The following is a 27,684-nucleotide window of genomic DNA, read 5'->3' on the forward strand; positions in this document are numbered from 1 at the left end:
AAAAGGGAGGTGGGAGTACTGGGGGGGGAGGTCTGACTGTCATATTCTTGGGTGAGCAGGAGGGGGATCGCCTGGGGTGACAGCATGTCTCCTACGCATGGCACAGCTTCCCTGAATGATCTTGTTCTGCTCACGTCTCCAGACTCCTCTCTTGTCACCTCTGACTTCTGAAATATTTTAAGTTTCCTGAACACATGATGCTGTTTCACACCTCTGTCATTTTTCCCATCCGCTTTGGAATGCCCTCTCTTTCCAATCATACTATCTATTAAATGTTTCCCTTTTTCTATTGATAATTGGAGCTCTTTGCCTCCTGTGCTAATAAACGGGTTGCTCCCCAGGTCTGTGCATGGCTATGATCCAAGATCTTCCTTTAATGGCTGTTATTAGGAAGTTCTGTCCTCTCTTTGTTTTATCCTTCACTCTGCTGGGGTAAACCTTCAGGCATCTTTCAAAGAATGGACGTATGAGAGTAAAATTTAAGGTCCTTGTATATCTAAATTTATCTTAATTCTGCCACCATACGGATTCATAATTTAGCCAAATATACAAAAATTCTTGTTCAGTAATTTTTCCCTCAGAAGTTTAAAGATATGGTTCCAGTACTGCATTGTATTTAAAGTTATTTTTATGCATTTGTGACAGGTATGCGTCGCTTTACAATACTTTAAGTAAAAAAGATATATTTCTTCATTTTTCTTTCAGTGGCTATATTTTTCACATCTAGAATCTGTCTGGTTCATTTTTAAAACTGTAGTCTTCACTCAAATTTTGCAATCCTAACCCTAAATCACATATTTGGTTATTCCCATGGACCATGTCACTTCAAATCGTCACTGCAAGTGTTCTGTATATGTCACCTGGAGACATGTTTTTATCTTGTGTTTTGAAAGCTTGGCTTTAATTAACCACTCTTGAACAAAATATTTGCACTTGCACTTACTTATATTTGGAGCTGGGGTGAAAAGAACTGGTTTTCGTGATTTGGCTTACTTTGTCATTTTGATTAGAATCTTTATTTTTATAAATCAAATAAACATAATAATTAGAACTCTACTCCCCAAGAGTGGTGACAAATTGCAGCAGACTTCCTTGGTGTCCTGCATACACCCCCTGGGCCCACCTGGGGAGGCACCCATAGATGGTTTCAACTTTCTGTGCCTCTCTACGTGAGAGCATCTTCTGGCCCCATGAACAAGCTTGTGGGCAAGCTGAATGTGCGGAGGAAGTTAATGCTGAGGAGTGACCCGCAACTAAAGAGGGAGAAGAGCTGGTGGATAAACATCCAGATCCCTTGCTGTCTGTTGTGCTGGATGCAGTCTCTCAGAAGGGTCTGGTAAGATTGGGGCCCCCTCTCCATAGCAATAACTTAGTCTTTACTGATACTTCTCTTTTCCAGTCTCACTTCCCACTTCTTTACTTCCAGAAATCACCTGTAAAATAAACCACTTTTACCAAGATCCTGATTTGGGGTGTACCTAAAGACTCAACTCCAACAAATTTGGTTATTTTTGAGGATACTCAGTCTCTTCTCAGAGCTGTAGGAACTTCTAGATCTCTTTGAACAGGGTTCTTAGTCCATGTTCACTGCTCTGATGGATCTCCAGATGCCATGGTTTGGAGCTGGTCCTCCCCTGGACGTGGCTTCATCTTGAATATGCCTTTCTTGTTCTGCTTCCTACTTAGGGAGTATGACAATTTTGTCACTGGCATCAGAAGCTCTACCAGCAGCCTTACTTCTTCCATGTTCAGCTCATGTGTGGGAGGCCTTGCCTTGGGCTCCCAGAGCTTCAGCACCCAGTGACCACCAATGACCTCCCAGAATGAAGATCACTCCCTGCAGAGGGGTCTGGACCTGCTTGAGTCCAGCACCCATCTCTGGACAAGGGTCTGTAGAATCCTCTTGGCCAGTCAGCATCAGTTCTGTGGCATGTTACTGGGGTTTGTAATTGTCAGGACCATCAGATTGGGGACAGTAGTGAGAAAGGAAGAGAGGGTTTTATACTAGAATAAAGAAGGAATGAAGAAAGGGGAGACAATGGATGTCTGCTAGATTTCACCTCTTAGATTCCTGCAATACTGTGATTTATAAGAAATATATGTTGGGTCATTCAGATGACCCAGACATATTTCTCATATATATTTGGTCTTCATCTACAGTTCCTGGCTTACAGCTCCCAAAACTCTTGTGATTCCTTAGTAGTAAGAACAATGGGATCATCTTTTGTTCTATTATTTGGTCTCTTGTCCTCAGTTCCTGAACCATAAAGGCGAAGTCGGTGTCTTGTTATTTATAACCAGGCCCTTTCAACCACAACTGGGCTTCGGTTGATGAGGTGACTTTTGGAAAGCACCTAAGGATGGTTGGGAAGGAGAGAGGGGCTGCAGGTCCAATCAATCATCAATGGCCAATGATTTAATCAGTCATGTCTATGTAATGAAGCCTCCACACAAACCCCCCAAAACAGGGTTGGGAGAGCTTCTGGGTTGACGGACACATGGAGCTGCTGGGAGAGCATCCTGCTTAGAGAGGAATGTTCTGTACCTCTTCCCCATACCTCTACCTGGCTGTTTCTGAGTTATATACTTTTATGACAAACAGGTAATCTCCTAAGGAAAATGTTTCTCTGAGTTATGTGAGCCACAGTGGCAAATTAATGAAACCCTAGAAGGGGGTGTTGGAACATCTAATCTATACCCAGTCAGTCAGAAGCACAGGGGACAACCAGATCTTGTGACTGGTGTCTGAAGTCAGGCAGGGACAAGGGGTAGTCTTGTAGGAACTGACCCCTTAACCTGTGCGATCAGACGTTACCTCTGGGTGGATACTGTCAGAATTGAGTTGAATTGTAGGACACCCAGCCGGAGCTGAGAATTGCATGGTGGTATGAGAAACCCCCATCCTGTCCCACACACCCTGGAATTGGGTGTAGAACCCTTTAATTCCCAGCATAGGTAACACATACCCTTATAAAGTCACAATTTCAGACTGTTCCATTAACATAAGGCAACTATCTGTCATATGTCTACTCAGAAATGCATTCACTCTCTCCTAAAAGGGACAAATACCGAAGTCTCATTCAGTTCGAGCTCCTGGATTTCTGGGCGATACATTCTTCATGGCTATGTGCAGATATATGTTCTAATCATGGAGCACCTGAGATTAGAGCCTCCTGAACACACCCAGGAAACAAGGTACAAAGGGAAAAAGGCTACCTGGCTGCAGAAAATATTTCCTTTTGGAAATAAGAGAAGGGAAAACAACATGCACAGTAACCGTCCCCAGGGTATGTGGCCTGTCTCCCTGCCAGGGCAGTGGGTTTCCAGTTAGGCAGCTCATTCTCCAAGCTCTGCCCCCCAGGAGTCTCCCATAGCATCATCTTCTGTGGCTACATCCGACAGGAGCTTAGGGGAGCATTTCCCCAGGGGTACCTGACAATAGTTCTAAGGGATCCTAAGTGTTTGCCTAAGTATTTGTTGAGCGAGTGTTAAATAAAGAAATCTCAAACATGGCAGAACCTGGGAGATTTATCTGCCTGAATTACTAAGCTTGCTAAGTTATCACTACCACTTTGGAGTCACAGAATTACCCCCAGAGAAGAAGTACAACACTGCATTTTAGGTGCTTTATTATTATTATTATTATTATTTAACAGGTCCTTTTAAAACCAAACTGAGCTAAAAGTACTGTACTTGTTCTATTGATTGTCAAATATTCTTCTGTCTTTTCAATATATTGAGTGAGTTCACAGAATGCTCACCAAACTGCTGGGGCTTGCCAATTAAAGCCCACATTGAAATGTTATAAAAAAGAACAGTTTATGGTAATCACAGATACTGTACATAACATAGCAATTTGCTTCTTGAAGGCTAATTACAAAAGTTGTTTGAAATAATCAGGCCCTTATTCAGCAGCTCAGGGATGAGAGCAGCTGTAAAAATACTCACTACCCCAGCAATGGCAAGAGAGGAGGGTGGAAAAAAAAATAGGTTAGTTAGAAGTTCAAACAAAGAGTGAAAAAACAAAATGGAAATGAATTCCCGTAGCCCTTTCATCGACTATAATGAACATTCAAGGACAGAATGTTCCAGGTTTTCATCCTAATATTGGAAGACACTTTTGACATGACAATGGATTCTAATAGAATGATAAAGCTCTGAGTATCTATTTAATTAATTGTGTCTCAACTGCCTGAAACTCTTCCCTCCACCCAGTGAACACCCCAGAGCAGGTTGAATCATGTCAACTGTCTCCAGAGAAAGGGGGTAAAATATGTCCCAACAAAGTAGATGGCAGTTGAAGTCCAACGATTCACCCAATGGAATATGCTGGCATCTGTAACACCATGTTGGTAAACCCATCCTACTGTTCTGCACAGCCATTTGTAACTGTAAGATGGGCTATTCCTCCAGGAAGTGACACTTTGTTGCAGGGACTTGACTGTGCACACTCTGGAAAAGCCTGTTTCTTGACTGAGTGAGCAGCTCTACTCCCAGACTATAATGTAGCCACTTTATCTGACCATGAGGTGAGGACCCCTACCGTTGTCCCCACAGGAATAATCACAATTTCACAAGTTAGTGGAGCCCCGACAGTCCAGGACATGTGTCTTCAAGGATTAAGGGCAACAGCAACATGACTGTCTCAATAGGACAAGCTTCCCAACCCACCAGACTGTTAGTCATAGATTTCAAATTCACAGCAAGAATCCCTTGATTTAGGGCCTCTTTTGACCAACGATAAAGCCAGTTCCTATACTTAAAAATAAGTGTTCCTATCGTTCCAGGAAATTTATTTTTTCCAAAAGAGAAAGTTATTTGGGCAAGAGAAAAATAAGGTTATTTGTGGAGTTAAAAGAGCCCAGTGGAGTTATAAATACATATGCACACTGCATAGATAATCTCCACTGAGCTTCACTTCTTTCAGCATGCTCGATGGTCTCGCTACACTCATAATAAATCCTGGCCAAGCCTAATTAAATTGGGGTTCAGGATCACTAGTATTTTATCTTTTACTGAACTTTTAACAGCCGCTTCATTATTCACTAGAGTGGATGGAATACACATATAAATATCAGAGAATAATGAGATATTTATTATCTTCTTCCTGGTAGAATATTTTTACAGGGTTATCACATTTTTTTTAATCAAAAATTAGAGTCGTATTTAGTATGTAATATAATATGGAGCAAATTGGGTATCATGACTATTTGTTGATGGATTAAAACTTCTATAAAATATTTTGAAGGATTTAAATAGATATTTTAAATAGAACATGGTAGTTTGGTCTACAATCTTTTTTTAAAAAAATCTGAAGGGCTATATACAGACTTAACCACAGCACAAGAATTAAGTATATACCTTTTTAAAGAAGGCAAGGCTTAAACATATCAAATGATTAAGAAAATTACAAATCTTAAATTCACTAGTTCCATGCTAAGCATATATGTAACATGTTTCACAGCCTGATTCTTTTTGATTTCTCTATAATACTTGGTAACACAATTTCACATGGCTATATGTTTATCCAGAAACGATGACATTTGCTTACAAGAATTTGTGGAAGTGACTCTCCCCCCATTAGAGGGAGCATCCTTCTCAGGGAGCAGTAGCTTTTTTCTTCCAGTCTCTACATAACATGGTGTCAGAAATAGACAGGCTTTAAAAATTTATTGCATGTTTGATTAATTAGTGAATAGACATATTAATGAATGAATTTCCTGTTTTCTGTAATGTTTTCTGTGTTTTGGTGTCAATGAAAATGTATTTCCATTCCATCAATAAATATAGCATTTATTAGATAAGTCTTCTGTGTACCAATTACTGGTCAGTATCACCAATAAACCACAGAACAAGAGAGACGAGCTCCTCGAAGAGCTTCGTCTTTGAGGGAAATGCAAATATCAACAAATAATGAATAGTGTAATAAGCGCCACCAATGTGGAAATATGGAGTGCAGTGAAAGTTTATTATGGGAAATCATAAACCTACTCTGGGGGTCTGGAAAAGGCTTTCCTGAGGGAATGAGATGTTAGCCGGGACTTGAAGAGTGAGGAAGAGTTAGCCAGGGGAAATATGTGAAGAAGATGGAAGGGAGGAAGGAATTTGGAAGAGGGATCAGGAAGTGTGAAGGACACAGCTTCATTTTTCTTTTTTCAATGATTCTTTCTTTTTTTTTAAAGATTTCATTTATGTATTTATTTGAGAGAGAGAAAGAGAGAGAGACCAAGCACATGAGTAGAGAGAGGGACAGAGGGAGAAGGAGAGAGAGAATCTCAAGCAGACTCCCCGCTGAGCACAGAGCCCGATGCAGGGCTTGATCTCACAACCCTGAGATCATGACCTGAGCTGACATTAACAGTTGGACACTTAACCAACTGAATTACCCAGGTGCCCCAGATTCTTTCTTATCCTAGTCAAGCCTTCTAATTGTGGGTATTTCAAAAAATGTTGGTCCCTCAGAAAAAATAATCCATATGGAGCACTTCAGTTATCACCTGCAGCCTGATGACTATCCAATAGGCAATCTCAGTTTTGATGCATTGTGCTTGGAGCTACAGGGGACATAAAAGACAGGTAAATGAATATACCTTGTGGAATGCACAACAACCTGGCTGGGGGAAAAACTCAGAGAGAAGGTAAAAATGTTAGACAGATAGATAAAAGATGGAGAGCCAGAGACAGAAAGGTGGAGAGAAAGTGGAAATCCTGTCAGAGAGATAAAGGTGATGTCCAACCTGCTTTGTATGGTATCATAAATTATGTGCACAGTGATTTCTCCAGTGTCTAGCCCAGTGTGTTACTCTCAGTAGTCATTCAGTATATTCCTGGAGACTGCTACCATATTTGCATGGAAGGAAACATTTCACCTGGACTCTGGTGACACGATTCCTTTCTTGACACAACTGGGCTTGACATGTAAAGGCTCTGGGCCTTTGTGTCCTCAGATGTAAAAAACGCAAGGGCAGTGCTCAAATATTGCCTTGGAATAATTTCCAAGGACCCTTCCAGAAGCAGAATTCAGTTGTTCTTTGTGAAATAATGTTTTAAAGTCAAGTGATGAATAGGTCTTGTTAAGAAATGTTAAAATTTATTTTTATACATTTTACTTTTTCTTATAGGTCTATGGTGAATTGAATCTCTTCCCCTACTTTTTTTATTTTTTAAAGATTTTATTTATTTATTTGACAAAGAGAGACACAGCTAGAGAGGGAACACAAGCAGGGGGAGTGGGAGAGGGAGAAGCAGGGTTCCTGTGGAACAGGGAGCCCAATGCGGGGCTTGATCCCAGGACCATGGGATTATGACCTGAGCCAAAGGCAGATGCTTAATGACTGAGCCACCCAGGCGTCCCTCTTCCCCTACTTTTGCTACTGAAATGATGTGTGGATCTTTGTATCAGTTGAGGCTTTTGACTGGAAGCCACAAACCCAACTTGACTTAGCTTAAGCAAAAAAAGCATAAAATGAAAGTAAAAATACCAGAAACAAACTCAAGGAACCCCCAGAATTTTGGCTTTTGGAAATAAAGAAAGAGTAGAAACCATATTTCAGAAAGAGCAGGAGCAACTTTCCCAAGGGATCTCAGGAACATCTAAAACAGGGACTTGAGGGCAAGTCAGCTTCCATTTCCCTGCTTCTCCCTACCTGTTGGCTTCATTATCACTCTTTTTTATCTTTTTTAAAAAAGATTTTATTTATTAATTTGGCAGAGAGATAGAGAGAACAAGTAGGCAGAGTGACAGGCAGAGGGAGAAGCAGGCTCCCCGCTGAGCAAGGAGCCCAACACGGGGGTGGGGGGGCAGGGGGGATTGGATTATTGTCTTATTCCATTCAGGCTGCCATAATAAAATGCCATAGGGGAACGGGGAATCCAAGCTCAATGTGCAGGCCAATTTGGCTTCTGGTGAGGGCTCTCTTCCTGGTTTGCAGATGGCCTCCTTCTTGATGTGACCTCACATGGCAAAAAGAGTGAGCTTTCTGGTGTCTCTTTTTATAAGGACATGAATCCTATTGGATTAGGGTTCTACTTAGATGATCTCATGTAACCTGAATAACTTCCTTACTCCAAATACAGTCACACTGGGGGGTTAGGCTTCAACATCTGAGTCTTGGAGGGGCACAATTCAGTTCTCAGCAACTATGTAGTGTGAAAATGTTTGATGAGAGTTTAAAGTAGATGTGCTTACTTTAAGGAGTATGAAATAAAATTTAAAAATTGGGAGACCTATAGCTCACATTGGTAAGAATATTAAAAAGAAGCTCACACTGGAAGATCCCACCCTTGCTTTCCAGTAGTATCAGAGGTCACTCTCATCCTAGCTGCTTAAAGATGATGGGTGTCGTTATCCACTGGGCTAAATCCTCCTCAGGATCCTTCAAACCTATTTGGTTTACTCTTGGGCATGGCATTGGGCAAAGGGAAGAATGATTCACAAGAAGAGGTTTCTTTTGGTAGAAGTAGGCAAAGTCTTCCCCAAGGGAAAATGGTTGGAATTTCAAACAGAAAGATTAAGGAGCTATTTGGGAAATGTGATGCAATCCTGAAGATGGGAGGAGGTGGGCATTTTGAACCTGAAGATAAGGATTTACATTTTTACCTGCCTTTGGTTTGGAGCTGCAAGGAGATGTCCAATTTACCTAGAGCTTTAACATTTTCCTTCCTATTGTAATTCACTCTTGAAATTGTCTGAACTCTTTAGTAGAGCAATCACATATACTCAAGGCTGATACTCCATCAGCACACAAGGTTATGGTCATACTAATTGTTAAAATATTTAAGCTCTTCCTTCTTATTATACTTCCCTGAGGTCCCCTAAATGTTCCTTTGCCTACCAATCCAGCCACTCTAGACTTGTCCCTAGGACCACTGACCTCCTCAGGATCCAGCAAGTAAATGGTTAACTGCTGGCACATCAGGGAGCCTCCAGGACCCTCCTGTAGCAATAAATACTCTCATTTTTTTTTTATAGATTCATGCTTCTGCAGAGCTAGTTGCTAAATATCTTGACTATCACTATCTTGTACACGTACATACCAAATGACCAAATCTTGGAGATTCTGAAGCAACAGAAAGGCAAGACAGGAAGACAGCTTGAGAGAAAAGAGAACCCCATCTCTTTGCAAGGTCTGTTGGTGATGGACATTACCTTATCAAATAGGCTGCTGCTATAAGGTCATGGTTACGTCTATTTCCGTGGATCAGTGCCAATGAAAGTGGGAGTTGAAAGAAAGAACCTATGAAGCTAAACAACACTCCAGAGAGGACCGATGCAAGAAAGAAAGATAACTTTCTGCTTCCTCCTTAAATTAGAGGGTGGAGTGAAATGTACTCCTGGTTTATATTGGATGATACTGGATGGAGACATAGGTACCCAAATATCTATGTGGACAGTTTGCTTTTATGGGTCAATAAGGAGTTGAGTGGTGGGTTGGATAGATTTATGGTTCTGCTTTCCAAAAGCTCTATTTTCCAGTGTCTAAATCTTCAACACAGCAGACAAAGGAATCCTCGATAAGGTTCAAGGAGCCTCCATCCGTGGTAAACATTATGGACAAGTTGCCTGAGATCTCATTTGACACCAGAGTGATTAGGGCCAGTATCTTCAACATACACTGATTTAAATAGTTAATTAAGACTTGGTGGATATAAATACGCTGCCCAGAACACTGTGGTGACCAGAAGGTATTGCACTGCTTTAAATCACTAAAAATTATTCACCGTTTTAATTATATCTTTTACTATTTTCTCCTTATCTGAAGTATACATACTTAAAAATCAAATAATGATATATATGGAAGGAAACTAGAGTTCATTTATTCCAACCTTCTTATTTTAGAGATTGGCAAGCCAAAGTCAAAGTGCTTTAAAAGCCACATTTTCCAAAACCAGACCCAGTGTTGTTTCTACATTGGCACCTACGCCAAGAGCAACATATTGACATTTCTATGGCTGTTTAGGTTAAAAAGTAATACACTATATGAACAGTCTCATTACCCTTACAAAGTCAGGGGCACCCTTCACATTGGTACATGAAGAAGGTTGACTTATAACTGATTTATTGAAAGTATCTGTTGAATACCTTTTATGTGCTGGGCACTGTGGTAGGCGCCAAGCTTGTACACCTTGGTAAGTCAGGTATATAGAGTATGAGCCATGTGAAGAAGGTGGCAGGGCAAAGATGACATCTCAGGAGGGACTGGAACCCACATTCCTGTATTTAGTAGCTCATATTAACTGGGTCTGGTAGAACATGAAGCTCTTACTCTCAGAATTATGGTTACGGTCCTCAGGTACCATCCCAGCCAGAGGATTCTCTTCTCTCCACGACTCTTTATCTATTTGCATGATTTCCCAAGGATTGGGGAATACATTGGGGAAGAAAGCAGATGGGTCCCCTGACTTCACGTAGTTTACAAAAAGTGTTACAGAGAAAAAGTATTACAGGGGAAAGAGGCATTTAGCAAGGGATTAAACAAACAATTATTTACTTACTGTTGTAATTATGCTACAAAGTACAGGGACAAACAACGTTTTTACTCTCCTCAAAGTAAAAGTAGGTCTAGAAGTTGAATACATCTTAACTTCCAAAAGGAGAGTAATAATAGTGTTCATATATCAATGTCAGACACATCATGTAAATTACCTTGAATCCTCATGGCAATTCTGAGGAGTAAATATTTCCCTATCCTACAGGTGAGAAAGAGGTTCAAAGAATTGGACTAACTTCTCAATGCTTTACAGGTAGTAACCAGTGCTGGGGTTTGAACACAGGCCTCTGTACCAGCCGAGCACGGGCTTTCCAGCATCATGGCTCTCCAGTGGGCAGGCTGAACGCAGTGACAGGAAGCTGGGAACGTGCTCTCTCACCCATAATAGAGGGTTGCTTTTGGCTTTGATTTTCAAGATGAGGTTATCCTAAAGCTCAGAACACATGTACTAGTTAATTGACTTTTAAGTTAGAAAAATGTTCCCTTCTTTTCCACGTCTAATGCCCACACCTCTTGACAGGCCGAGGACAGCCCTGGTGGGAGTCATTCTGGGGGAAAAAAAAAAAAAAAAGAAAGAAAAAAGAAAAACCTAGCAATTCCTGTTGTCCATTTACTAATTATGAAGCATTTTTTATGTCTCCTCAAAAGCCAGAATTTCACATATTGTATTTTTAAAATAACAGTTCTTCCACTGAACTGAATTGCTTTCCTCCTTTCAAGCACACCCACCTCCATCACAGGAATCCAGTTTTCTAGCATTGTGTTTGAGTCTCAGTTGGCCCTAGCGTTCCTGATTGCAAGTGAAAGTTGAACCCACTCATTGTCGCATAAACCACCTAATACGCCACCATATAGAAAAAAAGGTGGAATTTTGTAATTAATAATATAATCGAACACTTCCTAAACTATGATCATCAAACAATACAGGGAAGCTGATCTTCCCAAAGTAAAGGAGATAAATTCAGAGCTGAAAGGCTGAATATTATTATTATTATTTGTAAAGATTCTATTTATTTGTTTGTCAGAAAGAGAGAGAGAGACAGCACAAGCAGGGGGCGTGGCAGGCTCCCCGCCAAGCAAGGAGACCAATGCAGGACTTGATTCCAGAATCCTGGGATCATGACCTGAGCCGAAAGCAGACGCTTAACCAACTGAGCCACCCAGGCATCCCAAAAGGCTGAATATTATTAACATGGAGTTATAGCAGTGAATTTTCTTTTTTTTTATTGTGGTAAAATATACATAACATAACATCTACTGTTTTAACCATTTTTAAATGTATAGTCAGTGGCATTAAGTAATTCACAATCTTATGCAACCACCATCACCATCCATTTCCAGAATTTTCCCACAACCCCAAACTAAACTCTGTACCTATTAAAAAACAACTCCCCATTCCTCAATCCTAAATCCATGGCAACCACCATTCTACTTTCTATATCTATGAATTTCTCTGCTCTAGATACCTCATGTACATGGTACATGGTAAGTCAGGTATATAGAGTATAAGCCATGTGAAGAAGGTGGCAGGGCAAAGATGACATCTCAGAAGGGACTGGAACCCACATTCCTGTGTTTAGTAGCTTATATTAACTGGGTCTGATAGAACATGAAGTACAATCATACAATATTTGTCCTTTCGTGTTTGGCACAAAAAAGAATGTGAAATAGCTCATTACTATTTTTTTCATGTTTAAATGTTTGACAATACTTTGTGTTGGGTTAAATAAAATGTATTATTAAAATTAATTTTACCTACTTCTGTTTAATTTTACTTATTTAATGTGGCTCCTAGAAAAGTTAAAACTACATATATGACTCATGCTATGTTTTTGCTAGACAGCACTGATACAGAATCTGCTTTTAGAAAAACTGTCCTCAGGTTTTCTTTACTGATTTACCCATTCTATCACAATATATTCAGTTAGCAGGAGACAGGAAGACTTATCCAAAGGAATTATTTTCTAATTGTGAACCATCAGGCAGGCCCCGGTGGGGTGGGGGGCTGCGCAATATTCTGAATGTCAGGAAGCCCTTCTCTGAAAGTTTTATGATTTTGGAGACTGCATCCTCTTACCTAATCATGAGGCTGTTATGATAATACTCCTTGTCTTAAAAATGGACAATAATTAGTAAGAATGTGGAAGCCTTCCTCTTTCATGTTTCCCTCCTGTGTTTGTGTTGGCCCTCTTCACTGGGAACTTTCTGTTCACAGGGACTCACTTTAATTTTTAGGAAATGTTTTTAGGGTCCTGTTAGGCATTTGTTGAAAAGGTCTCAAGGTAAAAATTCCACTGTCTGTGCACGGACTCTACTGTTTTGGTTGATTAGCCTCTCCGAAAAATAATACCAGTTCTTGAAAGAGCAAAAAGAAACACCTGGTCCATCTATTCAGATCAACACCATTGTAAAAGTCAGGCCTCCTGCTGTCTCTCCTCAGCCCACACAAGGCTCTTTCTGCCTCTAGAACAGAAGTTCCAAGGGTAAACAAGGTCAGGCCTTAAAGCTACAGCAGTAAAATAAATTGTAAGTCATAATTACTTAGGTAGGCGGAACAGTACATATACTTTTTTCTACTTCAGCTATTTTAATACAGAATCTTGTTACACTAAGGTGTCATGGTTTTACCTTACCAGATACTTTATCGGAATATGTCCCTGTTTTCAGCTGAAGTTCAGCCCCAAAGAACCCTTTCTGTTACCGGTGACCATGTCTGTTTTGTTTTGTTTTGCCTGAAAGATAAGCTATTAAAAAAAAAGGTTCCACAGATATGTTAGGCACTTTTTATTTAAATATCAAGTTTCCTTCACAGACAGAAGCAGATTTCAGAATCATTGTCCAGAATGTAAGATACTCCAGGGCTAACATTGGAAACTTCCTGCTCGTGATGATTTGATGTGAGATTTCCCTTGTGGACGAATGGAGGGAATATACATCTACATCACTGATTCTATTTAAAGAAAATTCTATTTTGAAAAAGTCAATGCAAGGTGGGGAGAAGGAGTGGGATTAATGGCAAGAGTAGGTTAGTACAGTGCAGGGAAGAGAAGGTGAGTGGCAGGGAGGAACAGAGGGGTCACGGGGAAGGGGGTGGGGAGGGGTGGAAGGTAAAACGAGGGATGGAGAGAGGGGAGAAATGGAGAAACAGCTAGAATGTGTAGGAAAAGAAAGGAAAGAGAAAGAGGAATTGAACAGGCGAAGGAGAGATAGAAGAAAGAAGCAGAGAGAAAGAACGGCAAAAGGTGGGGATTAGGGGAAATAAAGCAGGAGAGCCAGGCTTCCTATGCTTTTATGCCTGTTTTCGAAAGCATGGGTTTTATTTGAGAAAAGGACCCACAAAGGTGAAATAGTAACAATATCATATAGGCATTTATTCTCCCTTTTTTTTTTTTTTTAAAGATTTTATTTATTTATCTGTCAGAGAGAGAGAGGGGCAGGCAGAGGGAGAAGCAGGCTCCTTGCTGAGTCCCTCATGGCAGGGCTTGTTCCCAGGACCCTAAGATCATGACCTGAGCCGAAGGCAGACGCTTAACCGACTGAGCCACCCAGGCACCCGGCATTTATTATTTCAGTGTTATTGCCAAAATAACAGAGAGGCTTTTCTCATTACCCAATGACTGACACTTAGCTCTTTTGTAGATGCAGCCAATAGCTATGGACTGCCTCCCATCACTCAGAGCGTAAAGAATGCCCCATTTTTCTTTTTCCGCTTTAGTTGCAAAAAGCCCCAGAGGCTCCTGCCCTGTCCTCCACCGCAGACAAACACACGCACAATTGGCGACCGGTCCCTCAGTAGTTTTGGTGGTGATCTTTTCTCCTCTTTGGAATTTCTCAAGAATGCCCAGATCTTTAAAGAGCTCTGTCATCTTTTTAACTTCTCAGTAGGGAAGCGAGGAGGGCTTGTCTCTTTGGGCTGCCACCACTACTGCTTTCAGAGTTACTGTGAAGGGGGAGTGGCCGGCCACCCCCATCACCGCGTGACTGCTGCTGGGGACCACTGCCAAGCCCTGCACCCAGCAGGTCAGCAGGTTCCGCCCGCGAAGGGAAGCGGAGGGTGGGGCAGCCACGCGGCTCCCTAAGCAGCCCCCAGCACTTAGGGGCATCCCCAGGGTCATTCGGGAACCCCTCTGGCTCCGAAGTGCTGCATCAGAGCAGGCTCTGGGCACCACCCCCTCGGTTCCTACAGCCCTCCTTCAGACTCCAGAGACCCAAGCGAGGACTGGCTGGCTTTACCTCTCATCTTCCCTTCCTCCAGTAAAATAAAACAAGACACTGCATTTCATCATACACATTTCTCCCTCATCAATAGAACTCGATGGCCAATCAGCTGGGGTTTGATTTCTTAAGAAGCCGGGTTTCAGACCCGGGGAACCCAAAGAGCCTGCTTACCTTTCTCCCTGGTCAAGAGCAATTAGTACGTAGAAACAAAATGCCTTGCAACTCTCCTGGGAGGAAGAAAGTAAGCTTTCCTCCATTCCAGATGAATCTACAGCAGTGGAAAATACAAAACAATATAATTATTCAATAGGTTACCCTTGTATAATATTTTTTTGCCAAATATACATGTTTTATATAAATTTTATTGTTTAATGCTAAAAACCCTGCAGAGGTATTCCATTTTTTTATTTTTATTTTTATTTTTTATGAAAACACTGAGGTTCAGAGAGGTTCAATAGCCCACTGAAGATCACACCCATAGTAGATAAGGGAGATCTGACCTCGGAGCCTATATCAGCCGTACAGCGTCAGGCATTAAGACGTATGTAAGCCAGGAGAAATCCAGATAAAGTCCACTTGTTTGGGACCCCAGCCCTCCAAAGAACAGTGTTAAAACAATAGGGAACAACAGGTATATAAATAGAGGTCTAGTTCAGCTTTTTTTTTAATAAAGATTTTACTTTTTTAATAAAGATTTTATTTCTTTTTTTGACACCGAGGGAGAGAGAGCACAAGCAGGGGGAGCAGCAAGCAGGGGCAGAGGGAGAAGCAGACTCCTGCTGAGCAAGGAGCCTGATGCGGGTCTTGACCCTGGGCCCTTGGATCATGACCTGAGCCAAAGGCAGACACTTAACCAACTGAGCCAAACAGGTGCCCCTATTTCAGCTTTGATATAAATTTATAAAAGATCAAAGCCATTTCACCTTATACCAATTAGAAATCTCTGAGAAATTGTCTTGTTTTGAAAATAAATGAATCTATTTGTAGATAAAATAACAGATAAAACTTCAAACGCTCAAAAAAAGGGCCAACGATTATGTGAAATAAACATCTAAAATAGTAAAACAAATGATGCAATAACAAACACCTGAAAAAACAAGTAGAATTTGAAACAAAGGAAAATAAATAAAGAAAAATAAAGAAACATAAAGAAAATAGATTTTGTGTGATCAGGTCCACGGAAATACATTTGAATGTTTGGAGTAGCTTATATAGTGAGGCTAATACACATGCTTATCAGAACATGAGCTTTTGGGGCGCCTGGGTGGCTCAGTTGGTTAAGCATCTGCTTTCGGCTCAGGTCATGATTGCAGGGTCCTGGGATCGAGCCCCACATCTGACTCCCTGCTCAGCGGGAAGCCTTCTTCTCCCTCTCTTGCCCCCCCGCCCCGGCTTGTGCTTGTGCTCTCTCTCTCTGTGTCAGATAAATAAATAAAATCTTTATTTAAAAAAAAAGAACATGAGCTTTCATGTTAATAAAATTATTTTTGTTTACTGTAAGGAAAAAAAACCCTTCTGTTTTTCTCTGAGCTCCCAGAAGCCTCCCTGCAAATAAAGTTTCTCTGCCAACCTGATTCCCCACTCCCCCTGCACACACCATTTTTGTAAATCCCTAAATTAAGTACCTGTCCCTGTGGCACTTAGCACAGTTGTGGATTTTTATTCATTTGTGTGATTATTTGATTCATAACTTCTTCCTCACTATATGGTAAGTCCCAAGGTGGCAAAGATTTTATTTGGTTTGTATTCACAACTGGAGCTCCAGTTGTATTCACCTTCCATAGCCAGGAGCTGGCTATAGGAGATGCTCAGTAAATGTATTCATATTGAATAAATTGCCTAGTAATCCTAAAAAGTAAGTAGCATGAGATTTTAGAGAATTAATGTTCTCATATCCACAAGTGACTTTGGATGAAGGGGTAGGAAATGAAGGTGGAGGGGTGGAGGTAAAGAGACATATTCGATAACTACCATTTTGCAACTGAAATAAGCTCATAAGGTTCATAGTGATAAGTAAGGATGTGTGGATAAGTGGATTGCATAAATATTCCTTACTCTTAAGCCTGTGTGTCCGACAAACACAAAATGCAGTTTTGAATTGCCTTGCTTTTGATTTTTTCTTTGGCTTTGCTTTTTCTGTGATTGGTCAGATCTGCTTTATCCCCAAAGGGGGAGTTGAGAGACAGTGACATAAAGTCTTTACATCCATCTGAATATAGTTCTGGCCTCTCCAGGCAACTAGAACATGAGGTCAAAAACACCCACTAGAATGGTTAGAATCAAAAAGCCAGATTATAAGAAGTGTTGGTGAGGATATGGAGAAATTAAAACCCTCATACACTGCTGGGAGAAATGTAAAATGGTGCTGTCACTTTGAAAGGTCTGGTACCTCCTCAAATATTTAATCCGAATTACCATATGACCTCACAATTCCATTCTCAGATATACAGCCAAGAAAAATAAAGACATATGCCCCCATAAAAACTTGTATATAAATGTTTGTCACAGCATCATTCATAATAGCCAAAAGGTAGAAATAACCCAAATCTCCATCAATGGATTAATGTATAAGCAAATTAATATATAAGCAAAATGTGGCATATCCGTGCAATGGAGTATTACTCAGACATGAAAAGGAAAGAAGTACTGATACATACTTGAACTTGAATGAACCCTGAAGATGTTATGCTAAGTGAGAGAAGCCAGACCCAAAAGTCCATGTGTTGTGTGATTCCAATGACAGGCAAGTTCAGATGGAGAGATCCATAGGGACAGAAAGTGGATTAATTATTGCTTAGGGTTGGGTATGGGAGGATTAGAAGGGGTGATAGCAAAGGGTATGGGGTTTCTTTCAGAGGCGATGAAAATATTCTAAAATAGACTATGTGTGGTTGCACATATCTGTGAATCTACTAAAAACCATGGAATTGCACACTTTAAGGCAGTGAATCATGCAGCATGTGGATTACATCTCAACAAAGCTGCACAAATAAAACAACTGGGTATTGTTCCCTCTCATCCCTGCTCAGCTGTGATACGACATGAGAGAGTCCAATGTCAAGAATGTGGGCTCGAAGTCAATTGCCCAGCAGCTGGCTCCTGCTGTCATGGAAGCTCTCCGAGCCTCAGGTTCCTCATCTGTAAATTTATAAAACAAAGTAATAGCACCTCCCTTATAGAGTTTCTGGGAAGGTTCTGGATAACATATATTAAGGACTTGGCCAATAGTATGTATACAATAGTATAACTTATAACTGCCTATCCTTGTCTAAATTGAAAAGGAAATATTTACCCATCTAGAGTTTACAGTTCAATAGAGTAGTCTACCATCCAAGAAAAACATTTCAATATTTCGAAGAGAAGTTCATTCTATCCCCAGCCCTGTCATGGCAAAGCAAATGTATTCTGTGTCAAAACAACGATCAATATTTGCATGTTGTTCTTCACAGAAGGTAAATCTGAACCAGATTTTTCACTTCTCACGAGGATATTTGTCCCAGGCTTGGTTCCCCGTGTGCTGTGCTTCTACTCGCATAAACGTGTTCTCTCCTACATTACTCACAATGGCAACAAACCGGAAACACCCTACGTGTCCAAGAATAGGGGAAAGGTTACATTAATTATCCCCTTGTATCATGATTATGCAGTCATTTTTTTTAAAGCTTTTATTTATTTATTTGACGAGAGAGAGAGCGAGAGAGCGAACACAAGCAGGGGGAGTGGGAGAAGGAGAAGCAGGCTTCCTGCAGAGCAGGGAGCCCAATGCGGGGCTCAGTCCCAGGACCCTGGGATCATGACCTGAGCCTAAGGCAGACGCTTAACGACTGAGCCATCCAGGCACCCTATGCAGTCATTTTGTAGGAATTTCTGTACCGTTTTGTAGCAGGATAGAAAAATGAACAAGACAATGTTAAGAGAAAAAAAGAAAACAATACTCATAAATACACATATAACAAATACTCTACAGCCTTCTAAAAAGTATATATTGCTAGACTAAAAAAAAGTTTGGGAAGGAGCCTCATATCAATTACTTGTGGTATGATGTTGGGGAGACTATGGCTGCTTTTTTTTTTATTAAGATTTTATTCATTTATTTGACAGAGATAGCAGAGGGAAGGAGCAGAGGGAGAGGGAGAAGCAGACTCCCCCCTGAGCATGGACCCTGATGTGGGGCTCGATCCCAGAACCCTGGGATTACGACCTGAGCCGAAGGCAGATGCTTAACTGACTGAGCCACCCAGGCGCCTCTATGGCTGCTTATTTTAAATATTTTACATTGTTTAAAAGTTGCTCTAATAACATACAGAAACTATAACAGGTTAAAAATACCTACTGCTGTTTGTCCTCTATTTTATGGACTCTATTAAGAGAGATAAAATAAAAGTTAATTACAAAGGAAGGTGGGCAGTATTGACGGAACTCCTAGCTCTTAGGAAAGGAACTTTCTTAAGGTAATAGGTTATACTTGGCAACGTACTGAAAGGACATTTTAAGGTTGATGAATGATGTCTGCAAGTCTGCTAATTAGTTGTGTCCCCACGAGCAAGCCATTTAACCTCTAAAGATCTCAATTCCCTCATTTGTAAAATAAGAGATTAAAAAAAGAAGAGATGCATTTTTGACATACAGAGATGTGGAAGTTTGTGGCTTGGGTAGAAAGCTGTCATCTTAAATTCCCAGGGGGAATGTGTGTCTTATAAAACTATGTGATCTGCATTGCGTACCGGAGAAACGAAACTCAGAGTTCTGTGACCAGGGACACATCCAGAGATGAGGGAACCGTGCCTGCTATTTTTTAAGGACTGCTGCTTCTTGTCCTCTATTTTGGGGACCCTATTAAGAGAGATTTTTAAAAGTTAAATGTAAAGGCAGGTGAACAGTAGGCCCCCTAAAATATACTGTGAAGAAATAATTCTGTGACATAATATTGCATACAATTTTTTTTTTTTAGAGAGAGTGAGAGAGTGAGTGGGGTGAGGGGCAGAGGGAGAGGGAGAGAGCATCTTAAGCAGACTCCACGCCCAGCATGAAGCCCGACATGGGGCTCGATCTCACAATGACCCTGAGATGACGACCTGAGCTGAAACCAAGAGTTCAACAGTTAACCGACTGAGGCACAGAGGTGCCCCTGCATATAATCTTTTAAAAATAAAAAGCACTTACTAAGTACATTTACATAAATATGATGCTATATTAGGTAGAAGTAGGCAGATTCCCTTTCCTCTGGTAGCCTACAATTTAAGAAATTTAAGGCATCACTGAGGCACATGGACTTAAAGGGCAGAAAGCCCAATAAACAAACATCAAATAGGCACATTCGTATAAAGTTAACATGCGGGACACTTAAGCAATAGGAGAAAATACGAAGGATTCTGGTAGGATTGGCAGGGAGAAGAGGTCTTGTACATAATAAGGTAGGCAGCCATAGTTTACATGGGGGATATTGAAAGGCTACTCTTTTGTAATCCCCTGGTAATACTTTCTGATAAAATATTGAAGAGTTCTGTTGAAATTTTATATGTATATATCTAGAAAAATTATGAAAATATTTTTGGTTACTAACATACGTAAGTCCAAATAATCTACCAACCTGGTCAGTCTGTTAAAACACAGAAGGCTCCTTAACTTCTCTGGCTAAAGGATGGGGGGACTCCACAAAATTAGAGATACTGAGAAAGGATGAGAAATGTAGTTTGCTCTCAGGGCAAAATAAAGAAGAAAGATTCCATATGAGACACACAGACTTTAGCCTCAGCAAGAACTTCTTTGCACATCCTTGGGGATATTTTGACATCTCCTGGAACCTAGATGTGAAGGTGGCCATATAAGACTGGCATCTCTACAAGGATGAGAGGCCAAGTACTTTCTGTTGTAGATGAGAAGGAGAATGTAGTGGCCCTATTATTACTAACTCTGAGCTCAGACAAAACAACTGGGAAGTGAGACAGAGTTATGTAATAATCTATGTCTCAGAGTTAATTAAGAGGATGAAAGGGGACTGTGTGTTTTAATTTACAACTTTTTACTGCTGTTCTTCCACTAACAGCAATCTTCCTATGGACAGGACCGCCATATATGAATTCCAGTTTCCAAACTGAGCTTGTAGAGATTTATTGGCTTGTGAGGCTGGATGGTGGGGGGAAGGGGCGGTTGGCATTAGTCGATCAAAACTGTATGCATGCCAGGCCCCAGATTGGGAAGCAGAAAGGTGAAATCCTTACTCCGCTCTCTGCTGAGGGTGCTCCCCTGGGGCTCCAGGGGGCTCTCTCAGGGACCCCTCAGAGCCCTTCCTTCCCTTCCAGTGCACAGGCAAGTTCTCCCATGCCCCTTCCCCACCATGTTCTCTCATTCTGCACTTTTTCTCCACCCAGAGGCTGACAGCCCTGTTAGCGCTTATCTTTTTGGGTCTGTATGCCCCTGCTGCCCGTATGCCTTCCTGCTCCTCCTCTCCTTCTTCTTTCTTCTTCTTCTTCCTTCTTTCTTCTTCTTCTTCCTCTTCTTCTTCCTCCTCCTCCTCTTTCTTCCTTTTTTTTTTTTTTAAGATTTTTTATTTATTTGCTAGAGAGAGAGATCATAGGCGAGAGAGAGTGAGCGAGAGCACAAGCAGGGGGAGCTGCAGGCAGAGGGAGAAGCAGGCTCCTCGCTGAGCAAGGAGCCCGACAGGGGACTTGATCCCAGGTCCCAGGGATAATGACCTGAGCCGAAGGCAGCCGCCCAACCGACTGAGCCACCCAGGCGTCCCTCTTCCTCTCCTTTTTAAAGATTTATTTACTTATTTGAGAGAGAGAGAGAGAGAGAGAATGAGTGGGAGGGGCAGAGGGAGAGAGAGTCCCAAGCGGACTCTACGCTGAGTGTGTAGAGACGTGGGGCTTGATCCCACAACCATGAGATCATGACCTGAGCCAAAATTATGAGTTGGACACTTAACCAACTGCGCCATCCAGGCGCCCCTCCTGCTCTTCTTTAGCGGGATTTCTTAGGATGCTTATACTATCTTTAAGGGCTTATTCCATCTCTGTTTTCCTGTCTAAAATGGCTTTCCCAGTTTCTGCGGTCTCTCGTTCTATCCTGGACAGTGGCACTAGGGGGCAGTAAAAAAACTTGTGTCTTTGGATAATCCTCTAACCAACCAGGTTTCCTACAGCAGATATTTTATAACATGTAAAAACAAATCTTAACAGAGTACTGCAAAATTTTTGGCAATTCATGGGATAACCACCTACTTAGGTTATGGTCCAGGCACAGAAAATGTGACTTTATAAAAAAAAGCAAAACTTGGTATTTTAAGAGAAACCCTGTGAATCTTGGTGATAGATTCTAATAGTGCTCCTCACTCTGAGGAAAAGGCTATTCTTCACAGTTCGTACATAATTCTATTCAAAGAGTGATGAAAAAATAGCCATTTTGATTGAATTTTTAATGTCATTTTGTCATTATTTAAAAACACCATTAGCAGGAGAGGAGACAGGCAAGACATAATGCTGGAGAAAGAATAATTGCAGTTTAAATTAAATTTAAAGAAAACTATGAAAGAAAACATAGCGGGTGATTTAAATAAATGAGTGCTGTTATCTTAGGCAATCACTGGTTTCATAAAATCTTTCAAAATTTAAAATGAAAATCTTTGCTTCCTTCCCCATTTACAACAATCTCACAATAATCTGGATGTTTCTTGCTTTGTCAAAATATGCCACAGTAGAAGGACCTTAGTACACAGGATGTGGGAACCACGGACATGGAGACAGGAAGGAGACCCAGGTTCATTGCCAAGTTGTCCTGCAGGTGTCTTCAGTGTGGCTGTATGAAGGAACCATGTTTGTCAACTCCCTGACATGATTGGCCAAGAAAATTATTAACATGTTTGTCTCCCCAAGCAGGGGGTTAGGTTCCTCATAATCAGTAACCATGTCATATTCATCTTTATATCTTGCACATTCCCTACATCTCATTCCAAATCTTCCCCAGCCCAGCACCTAGTACAGTGCCTGGCATATTCTATGTACACAATAAATGTTTGGTGTCACTGAAGTGATATGAAATAGGATATTTTTTGGATGCTTTCCTAGAATGTAGCCTTCTTTGCTCCTTTCCTAACAATATCCCACATTTTCCAGCCATGTGAGTTAGATGAGAGGAAACCCACTGTCAATTCCTAAGTTAAAACCCAACTGGCTAAGCCAATCAATAGATCCCATCCCCTTGGTCACAATGGTTGGTTAAGACATTTGTCTCATGTATGGCCAAAAAGGTCCAATGAGACTCAAAAGCAGGACTTTTGTTTGAACTCTCCAAGTCACAGACTTTCCTGAAATTTTAAACCTTGAACTGTGTAGCTCAGTGAGATGTGGATCTCAAAATCACAGCATATAAAAAATAGAACCTATATTAAGTAGGCAGAACAAAGAGACTGAGAGAAAGGAAATGGGTCCGGTTCATGTTTTTTAAGAGACTGAGGCTTACCTGAAGCCTAGCTATCCCCACAAAGAAGCTCTGCTTAGGCCTTCCCTGTTCCCTAGATCCTGGAATTGGTTTCTTCCCTGGGTGTCTTAGGTTGATCCACATGTCCTCCATTCCCAGAAGAATCCTCTTCTTATGAGATGGAATAATAACATGCCCCCTTATCTGGTTGGAACCTTTCTAGTAAGTGGGTCCCAAGCTGTTTGCTTTCTCTGGCTATAGGCTGAAAATCTATTTGCATATGATTATTGAACTTTCATCATTTTCTCAGTTATTGACGTACCATAAGTCCATCCACAGAAACATATGAAATTGATCTGAGCACTGCAGAACTTAAAAAAAAAAAAGGAAGAAATACCTTGAACTTATTTTACATTAGCACATTTTAGTAATTTAACAATTTAGTTTTAGAGACAATTCTGTGATGGCTTCATACCACTCTTCAGAATGACACCTATTTGAGTAATGCTGTTTATGGAAGAAGTAATTATGTTTTAGGTAAGCCTTTTATAGCTATTATAGCCCTGCTTTGTCCTTATATATCAGCTGATTTCCAATAATAGCAAGACTGAAGAGAAGATCCAATGATTCTTCCAAGATTTACATGAAGAAGTCCAATGAGATATATCAAGTATTTATTTAACTAATACGTTGATATCTTAAGAAAAAATCAACTGGTTTTCCAACTCTCCATCAATTAAGATAGGAATATTAACTTATTTGAACAAATGTCTTATTAAGCCAGGAAGCACACTGCGCCAGCCTGTATTGTTGTGTTGATTCTGGGGGGTGGCTCAAGCCCTCCAGGAGTTCAGTGAAAGCTGAGGAACCAAATAAAAGATTTCTCAGGAGGGGCAAACAGTCAAGAATCTTTAGGTGATCTCTTAGATGACTGAAATCCTGCTCTTCAAGGGGGTATCTGAATGAAAAGAATTGGGTTTAGCCATGAGAAGGGTCATGTGTTAGCCAGTCCCTTTGATACGAGCTTGTAAACATTTTCTATAAGCCAGCTCACCAGTTTCTATGCCTTTGCTTCCTGGTCTCCATACCACATGCCCTCCCTCTAGGTGAGCTTTCCTTCTTGTGGTTTATGGGTGCCTGGCACTCTCTTAAAACTGCTTTCTTCTTCCTTTTTTCTCTCTCATTCTGGCTTTATTTTCGTTCTGGTCTGTCTTCCCTCTGACATGTTGAGAACCACTGTGCCAAGTAGTAGAACATTATTCAAGAAGGACATATTCACTCTCCGGGGTCTGGCAGTGGAGGGGGGAGAGCCAAGTGAGTGAGCGAGCAACGGCAATTTGTATAATAAGATCTGTGGAGGGGACCCTATGGGGATGGGAGCCAGCCTGCATTGTGGGGTCAGGAATAGCATTCCAGAGGCAGAAGGTTTTAATCTGACATCTGGAGAATGAGAAGGCCTGACCCAGGACAAAGCACAGGAGGAGACTGTGTCGAAGTTGGAGAGCACACAAGCAGGGAAGCTCCCAAATGATTTTGATCTGAGGGATTCGAGAAAACTCAGTATTGCTAGGATGTAGAATGAGAGATCCTGAGAACAAGAAAGATCTCTGGAGGGGTAAACAATGACTAGGGGATCCAGCATCTTATTAAGAAAAAGATGTTGGACTTTTTCTAAGAACAATGGAAACACTTTAAAAATTTCAAAGAGAAAATGTCAAGGCTAAATTCATATTTTAGAAATATCACTGTGTCCCTAGTACCGAGAATGGATGAGAGTGGACCAATGAAGGGGCTGATGCATTATTACAGGGGGAAACATCGAGAAAGTAAGTTCAGTTTGAAATGATGAACAGGAAGTGCCTCTGGACCTTTTAAAGGTAGATTTCTGGCCAGTAGTTAAATAGATGGTTTCTAGGCTGAAGATGGCAGGTTCAGGAGTCCTGGCATAGAAGTCATGAGGGGGACAAAAGCACTCTAACAGGGTGCTCAGAAGAGGAAGTGAAGAGGACCTTATAGAGAACTCTGAAGAATACCAGTATTTGACGGGTGGACAGAGGAAGAGAAGCCAACACATGACAAGACCACACTTCATCTACCTGTTCTCTCCTGCCCCACATGAGCTTCCTTCACCTCAGCTGGATGCTCCCTCCGAGGTGAAGTCTTGACTCCCTCAGGCGGAGTTAATCCTTCCGCCAGATCTGCTCTTATGATACTTATTACATTGTATTATAATATACTTGTTTGTTTACTTGTCTTTCTTGCCTTTTAGATGACACATGCCTCAAGTATAGTGATCCTCCCCTAATTTTCTTGTATCCTCCCCAGTCTGATAGTACCCAGCAAAGGGTTCTCTATGTTTATTGAAAGAGTGAATAAGACCTAATGCATCTATTCTTACTTAAAAGGTTAAATTTATACTGTTTCCCAGGATAAATGTGTAGCAAGATATTTGAAGTCAGAAACCACATCTCTCTTAACTCCAGTTTCCCAAAGATCTAACACAAGCTATGCATACAATGAATGCTAAGAAAGTGTTTATTGATTGAATAACATTGATCAGAGATTCTGGGATCTCATTTAACATTCAGGAAGTGGACAGAGTGGGGAGGCATGCTGGATACATACTCACCCAAGGGTAGGATACAGGGCAGCCAAAGGAAATGAGGTGGTGTTTGGTTCAATGTCCCCGAAAGGAAAATCACTAATAGGTTGGCTCCTTGTGACCCTGAAATATCGCTCACTAACAAACGAAATCTTCTAATTTCAATAAACCCAAGGATGATTCTTTTAGACTAGGGTAAATAAAGTTTTTTATTTTTCTCTTATAAACCAGTGACCCATTGAAACTAAAAATTAATTTTGGGTCGCAAACAAGTAAAAATAACAGTTTAGTTGATTTTTAAGAGGGAAATACAAATGGGACGCCTGGGTGGCTCAGTTTGGTTGGGCGACTGCCTTTGGCTCAGGTCATGATCCTGGAGTCCCGGGATCGAGTCCCACATCGGGCTCTCTACTCAGCAGGAAGTCTGCTTCTCCCTCTGACCCTCCCCCCTCTCATGCTCTCTCTATCTCATTCTCTCTCTCAAATAAATAAATAAAATCTTAAAAAAAAAAAAGAGGGAAATACAAATGTATATATATACGCACATACCATATGGTTAGTCAAAATAACACACTATGGACAATTATGTCCATGACAGAGAAGGGAGAATTTTCACCTCGATCATTTGTTTCTCATGATCGAGAACGCGTGCTTGTTCCCATTTTACAGAGAAGAAAATTCAGAGTCTGGGGCAAACTGGAGTTAGACCCTCTGCCTCCTTATTTCTAGATTTCTCTGCTTATCTGGTGTGTACTGGATATAAATTACACTTGTTTTGCAGTTCACTTGGTTGGAGTGTCTCCGAGTAAGTTGTCACCTGTTATTTCCACTCTTTGAAATCCTGATTATGGTACCTCTGGTAGCATAGATCCACATTTTCTTATAGACAAAAACAGTCTTGTTTATTTTTATTTCCAAACTTTAAAGTTTATTTTTGAAATAAATGTTTACTTCCCCGTGGGCTTCTGAATCTTTTGCAGGTGTGTGAAGGAATGATTCCGCCGTTAGAAAATTGCTTTGGAACATTAGAGATATCTCTCAATTTACTAGTGATCACCTGAAGTCCCTTTGGTGGAGAAAACTGTCAGATTGCTTTATTTTATTCTTTCAGTGATCAAAATTTTTTCATTACAGAAAACTTAAAGTTTAAATTTATAATTAGTGTCCATCTGCTTTGACATGAAGGGTTTTTTTTCCCCCTTTTATTTATTTAAAAAATCTAAGCCAGAGGTCATATTTAAGCTTTTTTTTGTTTTGAAGATTTTGTTTATTTGACAGAGTGAGACACAGTGAGAGAGGGAACACAAGCCAGTGGGGGGGAGGGGAGAGGGAGAAGCAGGCTCCCCATTGAGCAGGGAGCCCAACACGGGGCCCGATCCCAGGACCCCGGGACCACGACCTGAGCCAAAGACAGACACCCAATGACTGAGCCACCCAGGTGCCCCCATATTCAAGCTATTTAATAAGAATCTGGAATGGGCAACACCAATCAGAATAAGTGCTTACCCTGCCTGTAGACAGAGGCTAAAAATATCAGCTCTGTTCTAATTCCTACTGGGAATAAAACAAATAAGAGAACTTCAAATTCTGTACATTTTCCATTAAGAAAACCCTTTAGGAATAAATGATATTAACCACATTATTAACTACTCTTACTACTTCATCTGCCTCACTCTGGCAGGCGGACTTGAGAGGAAGGAAAGAGAGAGGTAGGGGAGTGGTGAGAAGCAGGGAGGAGAGGTAGAGAACGGGAACATTGGGGTTATGTCGCTTTCTCACCTCTGTTTTAGCATTTCCAGAGGCCAGAATGTCTGTTGACCTTAAATTGTCAGAACTGCTGAGCCCTTATGAAAAATGTCCCCCTTTTTAAAAATAAATTTTTGAATATAACATATATACAGAAAAGTACAAATCATAACTGAACAGCTTGAGTTTTATGAAATAAGCACACCCGTG

The sequence above is a fragment of the Mirounga leonina genome, unplaced genomic scaffold, assembly GCF_011800145.1.
Source record: "Mirounga leonina isolate KUSES-001 unplaced genomic scaffold, KU_Mleo_1.0 Mir_174, whole genome shotgun sequence".
NCBI lineage: Eukaryota > Metazoa > Chordata > Mammalia > Carnivora > Phocidae > Mirounga > Mirounga leonina.